The sequence below is a fragment of the Aquarana catesbeiana genome, linkage group LG02 (genome assembly GCF_042186555.1).
Source record: "Aquarana catesbeiana isolate 2022-GZ linkage group LG02, ASM4218655v1, whole genome shotgun sequence".
Lineage (NCBI taxonomy): Eukaryota > Metazoa > Chordata > Amphibia > Anura > Ranidae > Aquarana > Aquarana catesbeiana.
The window spans coordinates 603,510,563-603,523,141 of NC_133325.1; positions in this window are offsets into that span (position 1 = coordinate 603,510,563).

A 12,579-nucleotide genomic window follows, 5' to 3' on the forward strand; every position below is an offset into this window, starting at 1 on the left:
GGGGTGCACCCACAAGGTAACCCCCCTGGAGAGCGCTTCTTCTAAGGGGGTTACCTGATAAGAGGAGGAGCTGCAAGAGCCGCTGAGGGACCCCAGAAGTCAAGGATCGCGGCCACTCTGTGCAAAACGAGCTACACAGTGAAGGCAAGTATGATATGTTTGTTATTTAAAAAAAAAATGAAGCTTTACAATCACTTTAAGGTTTCTTGGCTGTCACTTGGCAACTTGACACAGCTGCTCACATGGTAAAGTGCTTCTCTGCTGAAGCACATCGCAGGAGGCGTGCGGGAAGTGCAATCATGAGAGGACTTTAATAGACGCCTTCCCGGAAATGTGCTGTAGCTGTCATGCGGCTATAGTGCCTTCGTGAAGAGGTTAAGTGCACTCCTAAACTAGTATATAAATGAGTCCAACTGTATTCATCAACACCACATCCCCAATATTTAGAAGAAACTTGGGATTTTAAAGGTGTTGACTCCTTCTACCAGAATGATTCACCAACATAAATTCACACTTGATTAACCGCTTCCATACCAGGCCAATTCTGGCATTCCTCTCCTACATGTAAAAATCATATTTTTATTTTTTTTATATAGAAAATTACTCAGAATTTTCTGAGAATTTTTTTTTTAGCAGAGACCTTGGGGAATAAAATGGCACGTATGGCAATTTTTTATGTCACACGGTATTTGTGTAGCAATTTTTCAAACGCAATATTTTCGCGAAAAAAACAAAACCGTAAAGTTAGCCCAATTTTGTCTGGCCTGAACAGCCGCTATGATTGTTATTTCTGTGCAGGGAATCATCGGCAGAAAAGAATGATATCTGAATGATGCCTGCAGCTGCAGGCATCATTCAGATATCTCCACTGAAAGCCCAGGACGTCATAAACAGTGCCTTGAAAAAGTATTCATACCCCTTTAAAATTTTCCACATTTTGTTAAAATCAAAAGTGTAAATGTATTTTATTGGGATTTTATGTGATAGACCAACACAAAGTGGCACATAATTGTGAAGTGGAAGGAAAATTATAAATGGTTTTCATCATTTTTTTTAAATAAATATCTGAAAAGTGTGGCGTGCATTTGTATTCAGCACCCCTGAGTCAATACTTTGTAGAACCACCTTTCACTGCAATTACAGCTGTAAATCTTTTTGGTTATGTCTCTACCAGCTTTGCACATCTAGAGAGTAACATATTTTGCCCATTCTTCTTTGCAAAATAGCTCAAGCTCTGTCAGATTGGATGGCGAGTGTCTGTGAACAGCAATTTTCAAGTCTTGCCACAGATTCTCAAATGGGTTTAGGGTTGGACTTTGACTGGGCCATTCTAACACATGAATATGCTTTGATCTAAATCATTCCATTGTAGCTCTGGCTGTAAGTTTAGGGTTGTTATCGTCCTGCTGGAATGTGAAATTCCGCCCCAGTCTCAAGTCTTTTTGCAGACTCTTAACAGGTTTTCTTCTAAGATTGCCCTGTATTTGGCTCCATCCATCTTCCCATCAACTCTGACCAGCTTCCCTGTCCCTACTGCAGAAAATCATCCCCACAACATGATGCTGCCATCACCATATTTCACAGTGGGGATGGTGTGTTCAGGGTGATGTGCAGTGTTAGTTTTCTACCACGCATGGCGTTTTGCTTTTAGGCCAAAAAGTTACATTTTGGTCTTGTTTGACTAGAGCACCTTCTTTCACATGTTTGCTGTGTCCCCTGCATGGCTTCTCACAAACTGCAAACGGGACTTCTTATGGCTTTCTTTCAACAATTGCTTTCTTCTTGCCACTCTTCTATAAAGATCTCTGCAGCTACTCCAGAGTTTCCATGGGCCTCTTGGCTACTTCTCTGATTTTTTTTTTTTTTTTTTTTTTAACAGGTAATATTTATTGAAATAATGCACGTATGTAATACAGGGAGACAAAAGTCTGCACAATTCAGATGTGATATATAAGGGTTAACAGTAAGATATACAAAACATCATAGAAACAATCCCAGAGGGCATGTAAAGGAGAAAAATCATGTTTTTTTTTTTTGTTTTTTTTCGGTCAAGTCCTTCTCCACATCATTAGAATGCAAATTATTTATACACTCCCCAACACAAGGGAAGAAAAAGAGGGAGGGGGGGCAGGAAGGAGGGATTACGATGGGGGGGACAGGCAAGGGAGCGGGGGAGCAGGAAGGAGGGATTACAGTGGGGGGGTGGTACAGGCAAGGGGAGTGTCAGGAGGGAGGGGGAGTGGAGGTGGAAGGGCGAAAAGATAGAGGAAAAAGAGGAGAGTTACCACAACCTCATCTTTAGGTTAAATTTCAAGGAGGAAAAAAGAGTTTACCCATTCAGAGATTCAGCTGGACCATGAGCATTAATCCAGGTAGACCAGACCTTGTCAAACTTCTTGGAACAATTTCTGCTCTCATAAGTTAATTTGTACAGTGGTAGAACTGCATTAACCACAGACACCCAACTAGTGAGTGTCGGCAGATTGGGCTGCTTCCATCCAAGAAGAATCTCCCTACGTGCATAGTAGAGTGTAAAGAATAGATATCATTTCTTATATCTAGAGGCTACAACATCTTCCATAATACCCAATCACAAAGCTTGTTCAGATCTGCAATCACAGATTCCATATGAAAAAAGGTTCCAGTAGAGGACAGACAACGCGTACAGGTAGAACTAATCTGCAGGTAAATAACCACCAACCTCGGGGGGGTATACTGTACCCTATGAAGGAACTTCAACTGGATGAAGCAGTCTCTAGCTGAAATCATTGTCCCTATATAAGAATCTACACAGTCCTCCCAGTCATCAGTAGTAAGCTCCAGTATATCCGTTTTCCACCTTTCAAAAGTCCTACTAGAGGTGTGAGCATATGAGTCTGACAAATTAAGATATAAGAAGGCTAGGGGTTTGTCCAACAATCTTCATATCAGCAGCCTCTCAATTCAATCAGGCTCCAGAGTAATAGGTTCCTGGAACTGAGCCCAAAGAGAGTGACGTAACTGAAAATATCGGAAGGACATAGCTAGAGGCAGAGCATATGTATCCCTTAGTACAGGAAAATGCAAAAACACCGCGCTCTAGTGAAAAAACCAAACTATATATATAACAGCTGCTGCATACATTGTGACAAACAATAAATGACAAATAAAAGAAAAAATGCAGCGCTAAAAAAAAATGTGAAGTGTTTGTGGCCAAACCTTATAAATGAATAGTGCACTTAGCAATGGAACATGAATTCACAAATCCAAATACAAAATATATAGCAAATGTGTAATAAGTCCACACTAAACCGGGAAATTAATCCAAATTAAGTATTAAAAAAAAAAGGCCTGCATAAGAAGGTGTGGATGATGTGAATCCACAGATGGTGAAGCAAAGTCAATGGTGGACAGAAGAGGAGAGTCCTCTGGATATCCCTTTACTGCTTCCGGGAAGTCGAGGAGTGCGGCAGAGGTTCTAGCCTTCCGGAGATCGCTTCCAGCCTTAGTGGGGCTCAATATTGTATTGACTCCATGTCATAAGACGGGAGTCCACGCCATCCGGTAAGAGTACCCACCCTTCTCTACTGTTTGATGTTTTACACCTTGATGTCTTACACCTTGATGTTGGTTCCGAGTCACGGATTTACAGTGTCCACCATTGACTTTGCTTCACCATCTGTGGATTCACATCATCCAGACCTTCTTATGCAGGCCTTTTTTTTTTTTTTTTTAATACTTAATTTGGATTAATTTCCCGGTTTAGTGTGGACTTATTACACATTTGCTATATATTTTGTATTTGGATTTGTGAATTCATGTTCCATTGCTAAGTGCACTATTCATTTATAAGGTTTGGCCACACCAAACACTTCACATTTTTTTTAGCGCTGCATTTTTTCTTTTATATGTATCCCTTAGCTCAGCAAAGGAGGAGAATCTCCCCTCTTATATAACATGTTTTAAGGTCACAATGCCCTTAGCCGCCTATTGGCTCCAGAATCTGAGTGAGGTGTTGCAACTGGGGATTACCCCATAGCGGGGGGGGGGGGGTGAGGTGAGAAACTGCCCACTGACTTATAAATTCCCCTAGGTTGCACCCACACTCGAAGCATAGTGCGTATAGGTCCGGTGACCCACTGGTGTGCCTTAGGTTCACGGTAGACTAGATTAGTCAATGTTGCGTAGGAGCCTAGCAAGGTCGTCTCAAGTGTGACTGCCGGGTTTTGAGTAGACTGACTGAACCACCAGCGAACCGTAACCAGCACTGCCACCCAGTAGTATAATTGCAAGTTTGGGAAGGCGAGACCCCCCAGGGAGAGGGGTAGCTGAAAGGTTGATCGAGCCAATCTAGGGATCTTAGCCACCCATACAAATGAAGTAATGATACAAAAAATAAAGAAATTTCAGTACATAAAGCAGTTTAACCAAATTCACCCTACCCACAGGTGACAACGGCAGAATACACCAGGTCTGACACTTACACGCAAATTGTGAGATCAGGGGTACTAAATTATCCTCTAGGTAGGCATCCAACTTATTTCTCACTCTTATTCCCAAGTACGTGAATTCCTCTACCCACTGCAGTGGCGTATGTGTACCTCCACTTGAAACCGAGGGATGAAGGGAAGAAAGACCGACTTCCCCAATTGATACGGACCCCCAAGTAATAACCAAACTGGTCTATAATATGCAGTGCAGCTCGTAGGGATGAATCTGCATCCTGCCGATACGACAGCGCATCATCTGCATAAAGTGATAGCTTTTTGTGCAGGGGGCCTACCGGTATTCCCTTCACCCCAGGGTCACGCTGCAGGAGAATCGCCAAGGCAAATAACCCCCAGGGAAAGTGAGCACCCCTGTCTTGTCCCTCTAGAGAGGGAGAAGGGAGACAATAGCACCCCATTAACCCTCACTCTAGCCATTGGACTGCAGTACAACTGCTTTACCCAACAAATAAACTTGGGCCCAAACCCAAAACACTCCAAGCCTTTCCACAGGTATTCCCATTCGACAGAGTCAAACACTTTTTCAGCATCGAGAGAGGCCACCACTCCCAGGGAATCCTCCGTCGCCATATCAATATGAGTGAACAGCAGCCGTCTGATGTTTATGTTGGTCCCTCTGCCTGGCATAAAGCCAAATTGATTGAGTGTACCAGGGCGGTGATGACCAAGTTCAAACGTCGGGCCAGAATTTTTGAAAGTAATTTGGCGTCCACATTCAATAATGAAATAGGACGATATGAGGCGCACTGTTCCAAATCTTTCCCTGGTTTGGGCACTACCACTATCACCGCCTCCGACATAGTCAGAGGTAGACATTCCTCCCATAATGAATGTACAAACATGGAGTGGAACCTAGGAGCTAACTCTTCCATATAAGCCTTATAAAAATATCACTGGAAAAATGTCCGGCCTGGAGTTTTCCCAGACTGAAGAGAAGAAATAGCCGTTCAAACCACTTTGAGGGTAATAGGGGAATCTAATTTGGCTCTATATTTTTCAGTCAAGACCGGGAAGTCAATGTAGGTTAAGTACGTATTTAGGTCATCCTTGGTATAGGTAACCTTTGAGGTGTACAGTCCTGCATAGTAGGCCGCAAAGCAGTCTGTAATAGGCCCCGACTGGGACAAAAAATAGGCCCGGACATTTTAGACTGAGCAGCCAACTTTACCAGAGGGACTGGGGGGAGGGTGTCGGTAGACATTCCCGGGGTCGGCTGGTGTCGCCCCTCCACCTGTAATGGGCAGGTACACTGTGATATAAAGGGGACTGCACTGTAAAGGGGCACTGCAATGATTTCAGTGCAGTCCCCTTTATATTACGATGTCCCAATCCTATTGTGGCCATACAGTGCTAGTACTGTCTGTCTCCTATTGTGCCCACACTGCCCAGTGACACTGACCTGCTCTCTCTTTGGTGGTGCTGGACAGCATGGCGCTCTCTCTCTGTTGGTGCTGGACAGCATGGCTCTCTTTCTGGTGGTGCGGGTACAGCATGGCTCTCTCTCTGGTGGTGCGGGTACAGCGTGGCTCTCTCTGGTGGTGCGGGTACAGCGTGGCTCTCTCTGGTGGTGCGGGTACAGCGTGGCTCTCTCTGGTGGTGCGGGTACAGCGTGGCTCTCTCTGGTGGTGCGGGTACAGCGTGGCTCTCTGGTGGTGCGAGTACAGCATGACTCTCTCTGGTGGTGCGGGTACAGCGTGGCTCCCTTTGGTGGTGCGGGTACAGTGTGGCTCTCTGGTGGTGCGGGTACAGTGTGGCTCTCTCTGGTGGTGCGGGTACAGTGTGGCTCTCTCTGGTGGTGCGGGTACAGTGTGGCTCTCTCTGGTGGTGCGGGTACAGTGTGGCTCTCTGGTGGTGTGGGTACAGTGTGGCTCTCTCTCTGGTGGTACGGGTACAGCGTGGCTCTCTGGTGGTGCGGGTACAGTGTGTCTCTCTCTCTGGTGGTACGGGTACAGCGTGGCTCCCTCTGGTGGTGCGAGTACAGCGTGGCTCTCTCTGGTGGTGTGGGTACAGTGAGGCTCTCTTTCTTGTGGTGCAGGTACAGCGTGGCTCTCTCTGGTGGTGCGGGTACAGCGTGGCTCTCTGGTGGTGTGGGTACAGCGTGGCTCTCTGGTGGTGTGGGTACAGCGTGGCTCTCTGTGGTGGTGCGGGTACAGCGTGGCTCTCTGTGGTGGTGCGGGTACAGCGTGGCTCTCTGTGGTGGTGCGGGTACAGCGTGGCTCTCTGTGGTGGTGCGGGTACAGCGTGGCTCTCTGTGGTGGTGCGGGTACAGCGTGGCTCTCTGTGGTGGTGCGGGTACAGCGTGGCTCTCTGTGGTGGTGCAGGTACAGCGTGGCTCTCTGTGGTGGTGCGGGTACAGCGTGGCTCTCTGTGATGGTGCGGGTACAGCGTGGCTCTCTGTGATGGTGCGGGTACAGCGTGGCTCTCTGGTGGTGCGGGTACAGCGTGGCTCTCTGGTGGTGCGGGTACAGCATGGCTCTCTGGTGGTGCGGGTACAGCATGGCTCTCTGGTGGTGTGGGTACAGCGTGGCTCTCTGGTGGTGCGGGTACAGCATGGCTCTCTGGTGGTGCGGGTACAGCATGGCTCTCTCTCTGGTGGTGCGGGTACAGTGTGGCTCTCTGGTGGTGCAGGTACAGCGTGGCTCTCTCTGGGGGTGTGGGTACAGCGTGGTGGTGGCGCTCTCACTCTGGTGTGGGTATAGCGTGGCTCTCTCTCTCTCTGGCTTCCCCCAGCACAACCCTCTCTTTTTCCTTTAGTAGTCACTCAGCTTCTTTCTGGGTTCCAGGCTCTCACTCTTTCCCCCAGCAGAGTGCATTCTGGGGGCTGACGTCTGCTGCCTGTGGACAACAATGGGGCTTACAATCCTCCAGTACTACATGTCCCATGATGCACTGCTAGCCTCTTCTGATTGGCCCTCCACTGTGGCCAATGGGGACAGAAGAAAATCGGCAACAAGCTGAGCAGCCAAATAAGATGAGAGCCACGCTCTGCTGACAGGAAAAGGGGGGGGGGCGATCGGGGGACATACGCTGACATCCCACAGCTCGCCTTCCCTTTGTCACAGTGCGGCTGCTTGTGTTCACTGGCGGACAGCACCACCTCCCCATAGCGACCTCTTCCTCGGCTTCTCCGTCCCTCCTCCTCTCCTGGTATCCTGGTTGCCAGGTGCTCGTCGTCTGCGGGGTGCATGCGCAAACAAGGACTTTCTGTTCAGCGGCAGCCTGGGTTGCCATGGATGGGCTTGGTAGGCAGAGAACGCCTCCACTCCTCCCACCACCATCAGCGGCCGGCCCTGCATGTCCCTGCATGCAGCGCAGAACATCAGCGGCCGGCCCTGCATGTCGGAACCCGCGGCGGCCGGCCCTGCATTTCACAGCCAGACATGCGGTCTATGGCCAGTCCGGACCTGGGCCCCAAGTCTGTAAGTACCTCCCTGGCGAGAGTCTTTATGTGAGGAACACTCATGACAAGGGACTGCTCACGAGCAAACCAGGCCAAAAGCTTCCCGGTGCGTTCATCTTGTTCAAAAATTCTCTGCGATTGTTGGAGCAATTTTTCCCTGTTCAGGGAGGTATGCAAGAGGAGAACTCAAGCCATTGCCTCCTGTAGTCTACTGTAGTTCTGCAGTTCTTTAGTCAGAACTTATTGCTGATCTAAGCTAGAAGCCCTTACCTCAGCTTCACCCAGGTCAGCTCTTACTCTTCTTCGCACTTGACATATCAAAAATTGGTACTGTCCTCTACTGAAAGCCTTAGAGGCATCCCAAACAACCGCCTCTGAAGCGGTTTCAGGGTTAAGACCCCAATATGTGAGCAATTGCAACCGGAACGCATTATCCACCTTTCGGGGCTGCAATCCAATATCTGGAGATTCTCCACAGTTTGTCATTCATATTTTGAGATAATGAGACCTGCACCAATACCTGTGCATGATCAGAGATCCCTCTAGGCAAGATCTTAGCCTGTTGAATCCTGGAGAGGACCCCCCGCATAGGCTAGGTCTATGCGGGAGAATAGGTTTCCTGAAGGATACATATATGAGGATTATGATCTTTCAGGAAGCGAAACACCAAGGACCGCTTAACAGGAGAAGTGAACCCTTGTGTGTTCCATGATACTACATTAAAATTAGCCATAGAAGCAATAAGATAAGAATTATTGCCTAGGAGCTCAGTGTACTTACATACCCAGATGGAGCGGCAGTGCCCAAACCTTAATACCAATAATACATTGAGTCAGCTGAAATATGCATTTTCAAGAAAAACAGGTAATACAAAAAGTCCAAAATCCCAGAAACATTTCCCCACTCTCCCCTTCCCGCCAACCCCTTTAAAACTGAGGGAGGTCCAAATCCCCAAACTGTTCATGGTGAAACTTCACCCCTTCAGGGCAGTGTGCTCAAGAGGCAAAGGGTCGGTTGCCAAAATGAGAAAAGACAAAGTTAAAGCAAAACAAAAAGTGTAATGCCCGTACACACGATCAGTTTTTCCGACAGAAAATGTTCGATGGGAGCTTGTTTTCGGAAATTCCGACTGTGTGTAGGCTCCATCGGACATTTTCCATCGGAATTTCACACAAAATTTGAGATCTGGATCTGAAATTTTCCGACAACAAAATCCGTTGTCGTAAATTCTGGATCGTGTGTACACAATTCCGAGGCACAAAGTTCCATGCATGCTCGGAATCAAGCAGGAGAGCTGCACTGGCTATTGAACTTCATTTTTCTCGGCTTGTCGTACGTGTTGTATGTCACTGCGTTTTTGACGTTCGCAATTTCCGACAAGATTTGTGTGACCGTATGTATGCAAGACAAGTTTGAGCCAAAATCCATCGGAAAAAATCCATGGATTTTGTTGTCGGAATGTCCAATCGTGTGTACGTGGCATAAGGAGTCTTTCTAAAAGGCACATCCAGTAATCCAAATAAGGTGCAGATATCCCAGCATTACTTTACATAGCTTGAAGGAACAGGTAACGTTACAAACGAAGAAGTTATCAGCGTATCCAAGTGTTTCTGGTCTCTCAGAGGTCTCTCAAGAAACTGCGGGGGGGGGGGGGGTGTATAGAGGGGAGGGAGGGTCCAGCTCCCAAAAGCAAGAACCTCAGGATCTGTAGTAGTTCCCCCATCAAAGGACCCCATACTAGCATATATTTGAACAAAAGGCATAATGTTCTTTACCCATCGACGAAAAGAGATCCTCAGCTGGCAGAGAGACAGACAGAAGACATCCGGGTGCTGATAAACACAAAGTTACAGAAAAATGACTGGAACTTGTCAAGCTCTTCAGACCGTATCCAACTATTTGCCTACTTCCTCCGGCGAGGTGAAGAATTACACTTGCCCACCATCTTGGACTCGGAGCCTTGCCGGAAATAGCATACTGTACTTAAAGCAGAGTTCCACCCAAAAGTGGAACTTGCGCTCATTTGTCTCCTCTCCCCATCCAGTGCCACAATTGGCATCTTTCTTTGTCTTTGACAGGTATCCTGTTCCCACTTCCGGGAGTCCGGGCCGTGGCTTGTGACATCACCATGGGGCTCCCTCCTCCTCTCCCTGTCGCTGGACCAGTAGGAGAGAGGAGCGGGGCCTCGCGCATGCGCAGCAGGGTTCCCATGCCCTTACCCGCAATGGTGGCGGAAGCACCCGACAGCTGATGGAAATATCAGTTGCAGTGCCAACATCGCTGGACTCCAGGACAGGTAAGTGTCCTATTGTTAAAAGCCAGCAGCTGCAGTATGTGTAGCTGCTGGCTTTTATTTTTTGGGTGGAACACCGCTTTAATGTTTTTGTCTTGCTGTCGGGAGTGAACATTATCAAAGGTCTTCCTGAGGCACTGGGTCTTCACAGAGTAGTCTGGAAACGCCATGAGTTTAGCATTCTCTTATCCCAGCTCCCCGGAGGTCCGGGCCTCCCTAAGTACCAGATCTCGATCACAAAAGTCAGCAACTTAAAAATAAAAGTATGAGGAGATGCCCCAGGGGGTCCCCTGTTGGGTGGGATGCAATGAGCTTGCTCTACAGCAAAGTGGGAGGAAAAGTGAGCATTAGGCAGGAGCTGTCGCAGGAGATTCTCTGTGAAAACTGTAGAGTTTGCACCCTCCGACATCTTTGATAAGCCCCGGATGCACAGGTTGTTATGCCGCATGCGATTTTCGGCATCCTCTGCGCGGGATTCAAGATGCTTTACCTTGAGGGTATGTATGCCCGCCGAATGATCCCTCTGCACATCTTCCATCACCAAGATCCGCTGCTCCGCCTCTGTCCAGCGGCCCCGAAAGGTATCCAAATCCCTGTGGATATAGCCCAGCTCCAAATAGACATGATCCATCTTTTCAGTCACTGTGACTGGCATTAATCGCCTGCATCAGAGCTTGGTAGTCTGCAGAGCCCTCTCCCCCCCTTCTGCAAAGCCATGCTGCGGGTTGTAATGGCGGAGGAGGTTCTCTTCACTTCTGGTTTCTATTTAGAGCCTTTGTACCGGCAAAAAGGACCAGTGCTGCGACCCCTGCGCATACCCACCAGACCCATGGTGTTAGCGAGAAGAGAGAGACACCGAATTTCACTCCTGCACTGATCCAACTATAGGATTTATAGGCCAGTCAGCGGAGCTGCATGATTACCTGTCCTCTCCCTGCGCCATTTTGGCCACGCTCCCTGGCTACTTCTCTGATTAATGCTCTCCTTTCCTGGCCTCTCAGTTTAGGTGGACGGCCATGTCTTGGTAGGTTTGCAGTTGTGCCATACTCTTTTGATTTTCAGATGATTGATTGAACAGTGCTCCGTGAGATGTTCGAAGCTTGGGATTTTTTTATAACCTAACCCTGACTTAAACTTCTCCACAACTTTATCCCTGACCTGTCTGGTGTGTTCCTTGGCCTTCATGATGCTGTTTGTTCACTAGGGTTCTCTAACAAGCCTCCGAGGGCTTCATAGAGCAGCTGTATTTATACTAAGATTAAATTACACACAGGTGGACTCTATTTACTGATTAGGTGACTTCTGAAGGCAATTGGTTCCACTAGATTTTAGTTAGGGGTAGCAGAGTAAAGGGGGTTGAACACAAATGCACACCACACTTTTCACATATTTGTTTGTAAAAAAATTGAAAACCATTTATCATTTTCCTTCCACTTCACAATTATGTGCTACTTTGTGTTGGTCTATCACAAAAAAATCCCAATAAAATACATTTATGTTTTTGGTTGTAACATGACAACATGTGGAAAATTGGTATGAATACTTTTTCGAGGCACTGTAACGGCCTGTGGTATGGGAGTGGTTAAAAAGCATACGTATTACAAATTTTGAATGAATATGTAAAAAATGTGTGCTTTTTAATCAAATTAATTATGTTGTTGAATCATTCTAGTAGGAGTCAACACCTTTTTAAAATACAGTATCTCACAAAAGTGAGTACACCCTTCACATTTTTGTAAATATTTTATTCTATATTTTCATGTGACAACACTGAAGAAATGACACTTTGCTACAATGTAAAGTAGTGAGCGTACAGCTTGTATAACAGTGTAAATTTGCTGTCCCTTCAAAATAACTCCGCACACAGCCATTAATGTCTAAAACACTGGCAACAAAAGTGAGTACACCCCTAAGTGAAAATGTCAAAATTAGGCCTAATTAGCCATTTCCCTCCCCGGTGTCATGTGACTTGTTAGTGTTACAAGGTCTCAGGTGTGAATGGGGAGCAGGTGTGTTAAATATGGTGTTATCGCTCTCACTCTCTCATACTGCTTACTGGAAGTTCAACATGGCACCACATGGCAAAGAACTCTCTGAGGATCTGAAAAAAAGAATTGTTGCTCTACATAAAGATAGCCAAGGCTATAAGAAGATTGCCAAGACCCTGAAATGAAGCTGCAGCACGGTGGCCAAGACCATACAACGGTTTAACAGGACAGGTTCCACTCAGAACAGGCCTCTGCGTGGTCGACCAAAGAAGTTGAGTGCACATGCTCAGCATCATACCCAGAGGTTGTCTTTGGGAAATAGACGTATGAGTGCTGCCAGCATTGCTGCATGCAGAGGTTGAAGGGGTGGGGGGGTCAGCCTGTCAGTGCTCAGACCATATGCCGCACACT